The sequence below is a fragment of the Musca vetustissima genome, unplaced genomic scaffold (genome assembly GCF_032173495.1).
Source record: "Musca vetustissima isolate MV318-11 ecotype Yass unplaced genomic scaffold, APGP_CSIRO_Mvet_v1 utg53946, whole genome shotgun sequence".
Lineage (NCBI taxonomy): Eukaryota > Metazoa > Arthropoda > Insecta > Diptera > Muscidae > Musca > Musca vetustissima.
In genome coordinates, this window is record NW_026875626.1 from 2,720 (window position 1) to 17,649 (window position 14,930).

At 33.9% G+C, this 14,930-nt stretch overlaps 1 non-coding gene across 1 annotated transcript; it reads left to right on the plus strand.

Annotated features, from left to right (window-relative positions):
• Nucleotides 1–14,603: 14,603 nt before the first annotated feature.
• Trnas-cga (transfer RNA serine (anticodon CGA)) lies at nt 14,604–14,685 on the plus strand. Its single transcript has one exon. It is a non-coding gene; the product is annotated as a tRNA-Ser (tRNA).
• The last annotated feature ends 245 nt before the right edge of the window (nt 14,686–14,930 follow it).

Consider the following 14,930-nt stretch of genomic DNA (forward strand, 5'->3'; position numbering starts at 1 on the left):
CATCGACTTGGACTCCGTATTAATAGCGGGACGTACATAAATCTCAAAACTATCAACAAGAAATAAAATTGGAAAAAAGAACAATAGGAAAATTGTTTTATAGCAGTCATGATCTGACATATTGTCACGCTGTCGTTTAGTGATGACTACAGAAAAAGAAGAAAACAAAAAAACATACAGACGACTAATGTGATTTAATAAATGCACATATAAATATTAAAACAAAACAAACAATGTAGCGGTTAAAGAATTTCAATTACAAATGTGGACATAAATAGTTTTCCAGTGTCTGCAGAAAAAATATCTGTAATTCCAATCGAATGTTATTCATGAACTTCGATGGCAGAGCACGTTGCACTCGGTTGTAATCTTAAGCGTAGCTTTACGAGCCATCTACATACATATGTATTCGTATGTATGGGTGTTTGAAGTAGCTAAAATCCAAACCGTAAGTCATTGCAGCTTCAGCAGCAGAATCACCACCAACCAACAGATTGTCGTTATTAAACAGATGTCTGTCGTCAGGTTTACAATGATTTTGGGTATTGATTGCTTCATTGTCTGATGATAATTATTGGTAAATAAAAAAAATTAGAAAAAAACAACACATTTAAAATTTATATACCAGCTGTACATAAATATGGATAGTAGCAGATGAAAGATAATTGTCATTCGTTATTCGAACATAAAGTTTAACAATTAAATAAACATACATCATCTGTGATAATCATGAACTATAAAACTTGTGAGAGACGAACACACACAGGTTCCTAACCAGTTCCAGTGGTATTTTTGGTAGCTACAAAGATTTGCATAGTCCAATGTGTTCGAACAAAGACAAAACAAACAAATCAAAATCTAATCTAATTGATATCCCTGAAAAAAATATTCTTTAAAAAAATCCACGCCTTCTTGAAGTCCTTCCAAAAATTATCTTTAAAAAAATCCACGCCTTGTTGAAGTCCTTCCAAAAATTATCTTTAAAAAAATCCACGCCTTGTTGAAGTCCTTGAAAAAATAATCTTTAAAAAATCCACGCACTTTTGAAGTCCCTCCAAAAATAATCTTTAAAAAAATCCACGCCATGTTGAAGTCCTTCAAAAAATATTCTTTAAAAAATCCACGCCTTGTTGAAGTCCTTCCAAAAATAATCTTTAAAAAATTCTCACCTTGTTTAAGTCCTTCCAAAAATATTCTTTAAAAAATCCACGCCTTGTTGAAGTCCTTGAAAAAATATTCTTTAAAAAATCCACGCCTTGTTGAAGTCCTTGAAAAAATATTCTTTAAAAAATCCACGCCTTGTTGAAGTCCTTGAAAAAATATTCTTTAAAAAATCCACGCCTTGTTAAAGTCCTTGAAAAAATATTCTTTTAAAAATCCACGCCTTGTTGAAGTCCTTGAAAAAATATTCTTTAAAAAATCCACGCCTTGTTGAAGTCCTTGAAAAAATATTCTTTAAAAAATCCACGCACTTTTTAAGTCCTTCCAAAAATAATCTTTAAAAAATCCGCGCCTTGTTGATGTCCTTGAAAAAATATTCTTTAAAAAATCCACGCCTTGTTGAAGTCCTTCAAAAAATATTCTTTAAAAAATCCACGCCTTGTTGAAGTCCTTGAAAAAATATTCTTTAAAAAATCCACGCCTTGTTGAAGTCCTTGAAAAAATATTCTTTAAAAAATCCACGCCTTGTTGAAGTCCTTTGAAAAAATATTCTTTAAAAAATCCACGCCTTGTTGAAGTCCTTTGAAAAAATATTCTTTAAAAAATCCACGCCTTGTTGAAGTCCTTGAAAAAATATTCTTTAAAAAATCCACGCCTTGTTGAAGTCCTTTGAAAAAATATTCTTTAAAAAATCCACGCCTTGTTGAAGTCCTTCAAAAAATATTCTTTAAAAAATCCACGCCTTGTTGAAGTCCTTGAAAAAATATTCTTTAAAAAATCCACGCCTTGTTGAAGTCCTTGAAAAAATATTCTTTAAAAAATCCACGCCTTGTTGAAGTCCTTGAAAAAATATTCTTTAAAAAATCCACGCCTTGTTGAAGTCCTTTGAAAAAATATTCTTTAAAAAATCCACGCCTTGTTGAAGTCCTTTGAAAAAATATTCTTTAAAAAATCCACGCCTTGTTGAAGTCCTTTGAAAAAATATTCTTTAAAAAATCCACGCCTTGTTGAAGTCCTTGAAAAAATATTCTTTAAAAAATCCACGCCTTGTTGAAGTCCTTTGAAAAAATATTCTTTAAAAAATCCACGCCTTGTTGAAGTCCTTCCAAAAATAATCTTTAAGAAAATCCACGCACTTTTGAAGTCCTTCCAAAAATAATCTTTAAAAAAATCCACGCCTTGTTGAAGTCCTTGAAAAAATATTCTTTAAAAAAATCCACGCCTTGTTGAAGTCCTTGAAAAAATATTCATTAAAAAATCCACGCCTTGTTGAAGTCCTTGAAAAAATATTCATTAAAAAATCCACGCCTTGTTGAAGTCCTTCAAAAAATATTCTTTAAAAAAATCCACGCCTTGTTGAAGTCCTTGAAAAAATATTCTTTAAAAAATCCACGCATTGTTGAAGTCCTTGAAAAATATTCTTTAAAAAATCCACGCCTTGTTGAAGTCCTTGAAAAAATATTCTTTAAAAAATTCACGCCTTGTTGAAGTCCTTGAAAAAATATTCTTTAAAAAATCCACGCCTTGTTGAAGTCCTTTGAAAAAATATTCTTTAAAAAATCCACGCCTTGTTGAAGTCCTTCAAAAAATATTCTTTAAAAAATCCACGCCTTGTTGAAGTCCTTGAAAAAATATTCTTTAAAAAATCCACGCCTTGTTGAAGTCCTTGAAAAAATATTCTTTAAAAAATCCACGCCTTGTTGAAGTCCTTTGAAAAAATATTCTTTAAAAAATCCACGCCTTGTTGAAGTCCTTGAAAAAATATTCTTTAAAAAATCCACGCCTTGTTGAAGTCCTTGAAAAAATATTCTTTAAAAAATCCACGCCTTGTTGAAGTCCTTTGAAAAAATATTCTTTAAAAAATCCACGCCTTGTTGAAGTCCTTGAAAAAATATTCTTTAAAAAATCCACGCCTTGTTGAAGTCCTTTGAAAAAATATTCTTTAAAAAATCCACGCCTTGTTGAAGTCCTTGAAAAAATATTCTTTAAAAAATCCACGCCTTGTTGAAGTCCTTGAAAAAATATTCTTTAAAAAATCCACGCCTTGTTTAAGGCCTTGAAAAAATATTCTTTAAAAAATCCACGCCTTGTTGAAGTCCTTAAAAATATTGTTTAAAAATATATTTTTAAAAATTCACGCCTTATATTTGTTTAAAAATCCATAATCATTGGAAAAATATATTCTCTAGAAACTCCTTGCCTTGTGTGTCTTATTTTATCTTTGCTGTTTTACTTTTTCTCTTGTCAATAAACTCGATTCACCTCGACATTTAATTACAAAAAACAGAAGTCTGCAACAAAAAGTTGCTGTCGTCATTTTTTCCCATAAAGCAACAAAATGACGCTGAACAATTTGTTGTGAATATTTTTTTTTTTTTTGTAATTTTTTCTTGAAACAAATAAATTTGTTAGTTGTAAATTTAACTGCAGCCAGTGTTAGTGAGATGTGACTAAATGTGCCACACACATACGCACAAAACATTGTCACAACGTTTTACAACAAGCCATGCAACCACAGACGTATAAAAATTCCAAATTTTGTGAAGACATGACTGCAGATCTTTGGTCCACACCCCAACCACCTCTCTGTTTATGGTGACCATACAAATATTATCTTCTGTTTTTGGTGTTTTGTCAAATTTTTGGCAAATGCTAGAAATGCATATTCGGGATTGTTGTTGGTGCTGTTATTTTTTGTTTTTTGATACAGCTGCTGATTTTGACATTAGCTGCTGCTGTTGTGTGTCGTTGTCACCAATGGCAATTTTCACATAAACAAACTATTTTTAATTTTTATTTTTTCGACATAAAGTCATCATCACGCGCGACATGACGCGAATGAATGCCAATGGAGAAGAGAAGTGCCACCGAAAAAAATTCAAATCAAACGATGATAAACCATGGAAAATATTTTCATTTTATTGCGACTTATACACATCAAACAAGTATAAAACAGGGAATTGGAGGGGGATGGTGTGTAAAATTTTTACATACCGCGACATTACATCGTAGCAATTACTTGACAGTAAAAATCAGCCCTAAACATATTTGCACTTTCAGTATTTTAGCACATTTAACGGCGGCTGCAGATGACAAGTGCATCCATCTTTAACATCATCGTCATACACACACACGCTTACATGCACATGGCCCAGTGGCTGTATTAGAAACAATGACTGACTGGTTATTGCCTCTGTTGTACAACATGGTATTTCTTCATCATCAGGAATGGATCGTACAGACGTACAAACATTTTACTATTTGGTAAAGAGTAATAAAATATATTTCCAAAATTTTATCGACAACACCGTGGAACAAAAAAACTTGACCTAAATGAGAAATTTCTATGATATAAAGTCCTATGCAAACATAGCTCCACTTTAAAAAATCTGTCATAAGCTACTATAAGTCAGAGTAAAAATTTGCCCACAAAAGTCTTGTGAACCACTGTTCAAGTCGAAAATGTCATAAATTTAGATTTGGCCCACACGCAAACGCGTGCCACTGACTGACTGAACGAACATGTATTCTACCAAACTGCATCTCCTTTTTTTCAATTTGGCATTTATCCAAATGATGCCAATTCAAAAACACACACTTTATTCAAAATTTATATTGAAAATTGTTTTAATTTTTGAAAATTAATTGAGCAATCCCTCAAAGGTGGAAAGATGTTACAGTTCTGAAAACTATCTCACAGAGCAGTAAATTAATTGAATAATTTGTTAGAATAAATTGAATTGTGTTTGTTGGTGGTCCTTGAAAATAAAAAAAAATGTAAGATTATTTTTTCAGAGGACCATCCGTGGATCCATACAAGACGTGGATTTTTTAAAAATATAATTTTCCAACGACCAAACAAGGCGTGAATTTTTAAAAATATAATTTTTCAACGACCAGGGACCATACAAGGCGTGGATTCTTAAAAATATATTTTTTCATATATATAAGAATCCACGCCTTCTTATGTAAGGCGTGGATTCTTATATAAGGCATGGATTTCTAAAAATATATCCTTTAAGGACCATCTAAAGAGGAGATTTTAAAAAATATGTGGCGAGGATTTTTGAAAGCTTAAAAATATATTTTTTGAGGACGTGGGCGTGGATTTTTTAGATAATTAAAAATATATTTTTTAAATTGTGAATTTTTAAGATATATTAGGTTGGGGAAAAGGAAATCCATTATTTTTATATGAACTATAGGATTTTATATATCGCGATTTGGGCCAAATATGCACAGTTTTGTTGTATGATTTGTTGCCATTTTAAATGTAACTTCATAATGTCTCTCTCATAGAAGTCCTGCTCTCTATTTGCAAAAAACTCTAGTAGTCGATTTTCACAATCCTCCCTAGTTACAAATTTTTTTCATTAAGGAACATTAGCAATGCAAGAAAAAGATGATAATCGATTGGTGCCAAGTGCAGACTGTATATCGGATGCATAAAAACTTCCCAACCAAGCTCACGAAGTTTCTGGCGGGTCACTGTAGATGTGTGTGGCTAGCGTCGTCCTGGTGGAACTCGACACCACCCCTGTTGGCCAATTCTGGCCGTTTCTGGTTATTTGCTATCTTCAAACGGTCCAGTTGTTGACTGTAGAGTTCAGCATTTAGCGTTCGGCCATATGGGAGCAACTCATAATAAATAATCCCCTTCCAGTCCATAGCAAAACCTTCCTAGCCGTTAGTCTTGGTTTGGCCACAGTTTGAGGTGCTTCACCGCTCTTTGACCACGATCGTTTTCGCACGGGGTTATCGTATGTAATCTATTTCTCATATCCTGTCACCGTCCGTTTAAGAAATGGGTATATCTCATTCCGTTTGACCAAGGCTTCGCAGATGTTAATTCGATCTATCTTATTTTTTCTGTTAATTGATGTGGCACCCAAACAACGGGCTTTTGAATCCAGCGTTGTGTACAAATTTAAAAAAAATTTATGGTCGATTTTTAGCTCCTGGGCGAATTTACTATTTCTAACATGCCGGTCAACTTCGACATTTTCATAATCGATTTCTTTTTCCCCAACCTAATATATTATTAATACAATAATATTAATATAATATTGCTCTATATACATTTCTTCTTACTTGGTCCGTTGATTTTTAAAAATGCCATACGAAGCATGAATCATATTTAGAAATTTATTTATTTTAAGCTGAACAGTTATTTATACTATCAGTTATTTAACAATTTTTCAAAATTAAAAAAAAATAACTCTAAAAAAACGTTTTAATAGCCGTGTGTGTTTATGCGTTCATAACATACAATTTCAATTTATAGCACACTTTTAGGATGGCGATAATAAATTCTCAATTTACCATAGTATAAACCTAATTGAATCCACTCTAAATACCCAATCCTGGTAAATTGAAATAAATCAATTAGGAATTACACTGCTCTAAACTATAACATTTTATCTAAATTACTAAACAAATAAAAAACAATATAATTTTAAAAACTATTTTACATAATTTTGCACTAACATCACTGCACGGCAGAGATGAAATATTGGTTGGCACTGCTGTAAAACGTGTTATTGGACATTTATCATAATCTCAAGTACCGACAACGACGACCAAACGACTGACAACATGTTGCTGTGATAACAATTTATTCACACATTTTATTCTATTCCTGTATCCTCTTTTTTTTACATGTTGTCCTGCATCTTCCGCATTGTGCAACATATGGCAAGAGTAATAGTTTTCTGTAATGTCATAAATCATGCGGCAAAATAAAGGCAGCAAACTTCGTATTTTTGTTTGTTTCATTTTATTTTTATCTTTGCTGAATAGTTTTATTAATAAAAGAGAATAGTGTACATATTGTAATAACATGCATGTAGCCTACATCGCACTGTGGGCGAAATGGACGATCTAGCGTCGTTTAATTCAATTTTCAAAGTGTTTAATTGCGCCAAAATTGTATCTCTATCGATTACTACTATCCCACTGATCTAATATATCGATTCTATTCTGATTGATATGATCTAGTTGAACAGCTGTGAGCTGTCAAACAAAACATATGTTTCAGCCAATGCATAACTAAGCTTCAACACGTGTTTTATTTGCATTGCCAAATTTTCTCTAAAGTTGCATTTGTCTCAATTAAGTGAATGCAAAGTTGATTTATTTATTGTTAGAGGTATGTATTAACTAAAAAAAATTTTGTTTGTGACCTGTGCTTAAGTGTTGTAGAAAAAATATAGTTCAAGTGTACCATACCACTCATCTGCTTGAAAAAATCCAAAGTAAGACTTCCGTAGACCGGAACTTCTGATATTCGTGTGTATTCGCGCTAGAGTGTGTTTTTTAAATTACTATGTCGTCTTGTGATTGTAAAATGTCCAAATGATCTGCAGCCACCTGCAACTTTACCTGATATTGCATTTTTTAGGAAAAATGTCGATGCTCAGACGAGAAGTTTATTTACTATGGCGCAACGAGCCTATGTCTACTAAAAAATTTTCTGTCATTGAAACTCATATATTTAATAATATTATTAATATTAACATGTGCGATGCTAATAAATTTCATCTAATAATAAAAAAATAGAAAATTTGTAGCAAAATTGGCTGAGAAATGGAAATTCGATCGTAGAAGCAGCCACAAATTTGAAGAAAACAACAAGTAGTGGTTAGACGGATAACTTTTATTAATTAATCCACTGACTAATCGCGGAACACCCGATAAGAAGTTTGACGAATATTCCATCAAAACGAAACTAACATGTTATCCAAATGGACTCCAATTTACGAACTATTCAGCTCAAGTGCCTTTAAAAGATATGGTAGATCATATTGTTACGCGCCTCGAAGAAGCTCATTCTTCTATCAGAATTTAATGTTGGTGAACGGAGTGAGCAGAATCTCATTTTTTGCGGGCTCAAAGTCGATATTGAATCTTTTAGGCAATATGCTTTACAGACCGCAGAACTTACTGTATCCTTGGTTTTATATGCGGTGTTCCATACATAAAATCTTAATACATGGAGCCGATATAATTAAAGTATCACCACTTCAATTAGGAAAAATGTCGGAAGAAGCGTTAGAAGCCCGGAGAAGATTACCGCAATTTCCGTGAGCACCATACGCGAAAGACATCCCGATTAAATAAATGAAAGACTTAATGCATCCGCTTTTGTGTTTATCAGATCCATTGATTTCAAACTTAGGCAAACCACAAGGCAAACAAAAAAATGTGTATCCAAATCGGAATAAGAAACTATTATTACAATAGTAATAATAGTTTCATATTTCGATTTGTATTTTTTCCTTTTTTTGTATTTATAATTAAATGTTTGTTATGAAAACAATTGAAATGTATGAAGTCTGAATAAGGCCAAAAATATTGTTAAAAAAAATTAATAAATAAATGTTTAAAAAATGTTTTTATTATTAAAGTTTAATATATTTTTAGCCCCAAAGAATGAGAAACATTAAATATTCCAACTTAATCATGTTTTCCTGAATGAAATAAACAATGTCTAAAAAATTAAAAAATTGCAACTTTAAAAATATATATATATATAAATTAAATTTTAATTTTTTATTTTTGGTTTAAATCTGTAGCTTAATCTATTTTCAACTAAAAAAAATATTACAAAAAATAAAAAACAAAATCCCTAAGCGCTATTAATTAAACGCATCGGTATATCTGGTCTAATATATATGAGCATTTTGGACTATTGAATCTTATGAGGCAGCCGAGGACAAGAAGACCGTTTATTTAACGGCAATTGATTGAGATCCTCCAAATAAAGCTTCATTGGAGTAAAGCGGCAAAAATTACTCATGTTGGCACTTTCTAGAGAATCTTGGTACATTCTCTAGAAAGTGCCAACATGGTAGGATAAAAATATTACGATCCAGAAATCCATTTTTTGTCGGTAGATGGCTGTACTGATAGATTTCTCGTAAAGTATCGATCAAACAAATTCCGATTTATGCACGTTGGAAAGGTGGCATTTCGCAGAAGAAAAAAATATTTTGTTGTTTTCTGTGTGGTGCATTCAGTTGTGAGTTACAGGGTGTTAAAAATGGAAGTGAACAAAGAGAAAATTCGGTAAATTTTAAAGTTTTGTCTTTGACAAAGGCGAAAATGCAAGCCAAGCTGCTAAAATGGTGAATGGTGTTTATGGTTCCGATTGGCTGTTACAGCAATTATGTGCAATTTTGGTTTCGTATATTCCGTTCAAGAAATTTTGATGTTAAAGATGCACCTCGCACCGGTAGGCCGGTCGTCGAAAATGTCGAAAAAATCGGAGAAACGATCGAAGTTGATAGGCATGTTAGCAGTCGTAACATCGCCCAGGAGCTAAAAAACATAAAACTGTTTAAATCATTTACAAGGCAAGGACTGAGGTCCGTTTCACTTGAGCAACATAGTCAATTCTGATTGCAGTCAATTTTGATTGCTTCGCCACAATTTCTTTGCCTGTAGTGTTGGGGGAAATTCGAAAAACAGAAAAGAGAGATACGCCCAACCATTACTTGGCACCTAACGACCAATTTTTTATCTAATTATTTTAGTCAAAAGAAGCAGCAGATGATGGGCTCAAGACCCATGCTTTGGAAGTGTCGCACTCGGGTCAGGGACGTTCACAAGGATAGTCCAGTGTGCCAAGTCTAGATGTTGCAAACGGCATGAAGAGGAGACATAAATAGCCAGTGAGCAGAGTTGTATAGCCTGACGGGCCCGACCATATGATACCCTACACAACAACCACATAACACTAACTTTCTGCGGATCTATATTCAGTGTCTGGGCAATATTTCGCGATATTTGCACTCTCTTGGCCGAATAGATATTAACAGCTACTCTTTCTTACCCTGGCATTTTTCGGAATATATTTTTTTCTGATCATGTCCGAAAATTATATCCTTTACCATAACCGGAACTTCATGTAAAATTTCAAATCGATCTAGTGTGTCAATGACAATCAGATAGGTAGATATCCGTAAATATTTACGTATAACTCCCACACCTGCGTACAAACAACAGCAATATAATTGACATCAATTTAAATGTCCACCACTCCTTTTGGATATATTAGGGTCTATACCCTTCAGGAGTAAATATATTCGCCATAGACTACAAATTTTTATCATTTTTCACACAAAAGTCTGGGTCCATTTGATCAGCTAAATATTGACCGATCTTCATCAAAACTGGCATGCTTATTCTATGGCCAGGCCATTCTTTTTGTGTTCGGGTCATAATAACCGATCACGAACAACAATAGGGCCGGAACCTGTCCTAAATAAAAAATAAGGTTTTTTGTTAACACTAGAACGCCGAAGGCAGTCATTTTGACCGCCTTCCAATTTCAAGTACAAAAGCAACTGTGCATTTTTAAAAAAAAGTGTCATTAAATGCACAGTTGCTTTTGTACTTGAAATTGGAAAGCGGTCAAAATGACCGCCTTCGGCGTTCTAGTGTTAATTTCATCCCCAAAATATTACCTGATAATTACCATCAGGTCCATACTGTGGCCTCTATCGTATTTACATTTTATAATGGACAGACCTTCGGACGAACGGACACACATGTTTAGGTCGACTCAGCTAGTCGAGATATGACGATCTGTATACTAAAAGGTGGGTGTAGGAACAATATTTCGAGGCGTTACAAATTCTTGGGTCTGCAGAAAGCTTTAATAATCTTCACAATATAAAGTATTTATTTTCGATCAGAATTTCGAATACATTTCTTCGACGACAGGATCTGCCATGCATATGGCAAGAACATATAGTTTCAGTTCTTTCATCTGGGGAATATGACATTTTCAACGCCAAATCCAGAGCCACGCTGTTCATAGGGATAAGTAAATCGTCTTTCGATTGAACAGGTTTCACCAAATCGAAAGATCGAGAAGTCGACTTTTTAATCAAATGCAAAAGTCGAAAATTCTAAAAAATCGACTTTTTGGTCAAACGCAAAAATCGAAATGTCTATAAGTAAACTTTTGCGCTCGACTACGTATCCCTAGCTGTTCAACACATAGGCGGCTGAAATATAGGTTTCGAACCGTGCACAGATACCGACCACATGTTACCCAAATGTTTGAGATAATAGTCTAAAGCTTATTTAAGTTGTCTGCGGAAGGCTTCCGCCATTTGCTACAAGATCAGAAGTTGGAAAAACAGCAGATCTTGTTGATCTTTTAAAAAGCAATAAGGGTTTTCGGTGTGGTTTGCGGATGTAAGCGATACACAGTGAAATAATATTCAAACCTGTCACAATGCCAACCTAAGAACGGCGACAGGATGGCTCCTTTTACGCGAAGGTATTTCCTGTATATCGACACAACAGGATGTTGCTGATGCAATACCTCCTTGGGTGCTTTCTTTGGAATCATCCATGCCATCACCTCATGGATATAATTCCTCCTCCCAGGCACGTTTGAAGAGACATATGCCATCTAGAGAGAGAGAGAGGTTCAACGGTACTATATCAACAGTCCAATCGAGCATGAAAATGAATAGCATTCACATGGAAGCAGTGATGCTGGCTATGGATCAAAAGTAAGTGAATGCAGTTCCTGGAGTCCACCCACCACCTATAGGAGCCGTAGATGTAATTTTCACCCAATTATTTTCATTTACCAGCTATCTTTTCTCTCACATAAATCAAAAGTCTATATCCCTCAGGATTTATGGAAGCACTTTAGTAGTAAAAATCCCACCTCTAAGCCGAAATGTATACTCACGATTTAAATGTTTTTTTATAATGTGAAGATAATGATTTCATTGTCTTCTAAAACACAATAAATCCCCCTCTCTATTAAATGCTTTAAAACACCATTGGCAATTATCCGAAAACTTTCTTTCACAGAAAATACCACCCACAACCACACTCACGTGTTAACAATCTGAATAATTTGAAAGTAATTCTTTTTTCGCAAATTCTGACAAATGGTTAGCAAAGACATCGGAATCACAACAACAGCGACAAAGCTGACAAGCTTACAAATAAGCGATACACCGCGCACACAATTCTTTATTTGACGATTTGATTGTGCGACACAATTTCATTGTGGTCTCTGTTCTGATAACCCCCTCCCTTCCCGTTAAGAGGAACAAGTTGGCTTCCACAGGATGTGCAAAAAATATATAAACCTCCACCGTCCCATTTCCATACCACGATTCTAATGCTAAACAAATGTAAAACAATTTTTTTCGATTTGGTGTTAGTGTGCGGGATGTGTTTTATGTTCCATTTTTTCTCTTTTGTAGGTGTGAATGATTGAAAAAAATTGCGTAAAATTGCAAATTTGTTCGTGGAACGATGATAGGCGTCGTTTTATCGCCAAATGACAATATTTCAGCTGAAAATGTATTGATTTGTTGATTGGAGCAAATATCCCCCATACCGTCGATGATGATGAAATAAAGCAATTGGGAAAATACGATTGCAGGAGAGACAGTGGTCAAAATCGAAAACAAAGGAGCCAAAGGATTTTGTTTTAAAGTATATTTTCTCAAGGACCAAGGTGTGGATTCCTTAAAATATATTTTCTCAGGGACCAAGAGGTGGACTCTTTAAAGAATATTTTCTCAAGGACCAAGTCGTGGATTATTTAAAGAATATTTTCTCAAGGACCAAGGAGTGGATTCTTTAAAGAATATTTTCTTAAGGATCAAGGCGTGGATTCTTTAAAGAATATTTTCTTAAGGACCAAGGCGTGGATTCTTTAAAGAATATTTTCTCAAGGACTAACCAAGGCGTGGATTCTTTAAAGAATATTTTCTCAAGGACCAAGGCGTGGATTCTTTAAAGAATATTTTCACAAGGACCAAGGCGTGGATTCTTTAAAGAATATTTTCTCAAGGACCAAGGCGTGGATTCTTTCAAGAATATTTTCTCAAGGACCAAGGCGTGGATTCTTTCAAGAATATTTTCTCAAGGTCAAGGTCAAAGGCGTAGATTCTTTAAGGAATATTTTCTCAAGGACCAAGGCGTAGATTCTTTAAGGAATATTTTCTCAAGGACCAAGGCGTGGATTCTTTAAAGAATATTTTCTTAAAGACCAAGGCGTGGACTCTTTAAAGAATATTTTCTCAAGGATCAAGGCGTGGATTCTTTAAAGAATATTTTCTCAAGGACTAACCAAGGAGTGGATTCTTTACAAAATATTTTCTCAAGGACTAACCAAGGCGTGAATATTTTCTCAAAGACCAAGGCGTGGATTTTTCAGAGGAGGCGTGGATTTTTTAAAGAATGTTTTTTCAGAGGACTACAAGGTGTGGATTTTTTAAAGAACGCGCATCCTTTAATATTCATTTCCCTTAAACCACCACCATCATCCGTTTTAACTCCCCCTTTCTCTGAAAACACTGTATCTCTCATTTTGTATGAGGTGGTAAATATCACCGCGTGAAATATTCACACCTCAGCGTTGGATGGATGATTGGCTCCACAGGGAGTAGTGATACACGTGTTTACAAAGCGGCCATTCACATTCAAACGAATTGATGTCGTTTGCTTTTCTATTGAAGAATATTCGATTTGTGTTTTCTATCTGTTTCTTTTTTTTCGTTCATTTGTTTGAATAATGACTCAAATTATTTCTGAATAAATCTCTGCATGGAGTACAGGATTAAAGAAACGCAATTTATATGATTTAAAATTCGATTTTTGCAAATGTTATTTATTTTTTGCCACGAATAATAGCAATAGACAAGGCTTATCACTAGGTTTGTTAAAAAAGAATTGTAAGTCAGTTGCGAAATTTTACGAAACGCAAATAAATCACTTGATATGATAAGTGGGCTTAAGGATTAAATCGGAGATAATTGTGGAACATTCCTAAAACGTTGTAGACATAGATTACGATTTTTTTTAATATTGAGAGAAGAGAATTATTTGACTGTCACAGTTAAGGAGAGAGATATATTAAAAAGACCGTCGGCATCTAAAATACTTGATAGTCTTAAAAATCCAAGCCATGTATTGAGGGTTCTTTAAAAATATTCCTTTAAAGATCCACAATACGATTGACCATTACAAATAACATTTAAAATCCACATCTCTATTGGTCTTTGAAAAATATTCAAGTGCAAACCCCTATCCTAAATATTTCAATCCTCATCGTGGTCTCAATAGACCGACGGACATGCACAAATCGTCATCGATTTTTATTCTGATTAGGACTATATACTCTTTATGTAATTTCGGATGAATCTTTTAAAATGTTGCAAACAGAATGATAAATCTAATATACACTCAACTTTATGGTGAAAGGTAACACAACCAAACACATGTTTTCCAATAACCCACCACTCAGGCAGGTAGATAGCTACAGCAGTTACACATTTTAGGATTTTCAGAGTTTCAATATTTTGTCGCTTGTATTATTTTTAGAACACATAGTTATTATCCTTGTTTATCCTTAGAACGAAAAAGGACAGATTTATTACCCCACCTCCGTACAAGCAGCAGTCGTGGCCGAGTGGTTAAGGCGTCTGACTCGAAATCAGATTCCCTCTGGGAGCGTAGGTTCGAATCCTACCGGCTGCGTAACTAGTAATAGACGTTCGTTCCACACAAAAATTTTGTTGTTCAACATTCTTCTTAAAAGGCAATAAATCAATACGTATGAATGAAAATTCACGCCTTGTGGTCATTCTTTAAAAACAATATTCTTTAAGAAATCCACGCTTTTGGTCCTCTGAAAAAATATTCTTTAAGAAATCCAGGCCTTGTGGTCCTTTGAAAAAACTATTCTTTAAGAAATCCAGGCCTTGTGGTCCTTTGAAAAAACT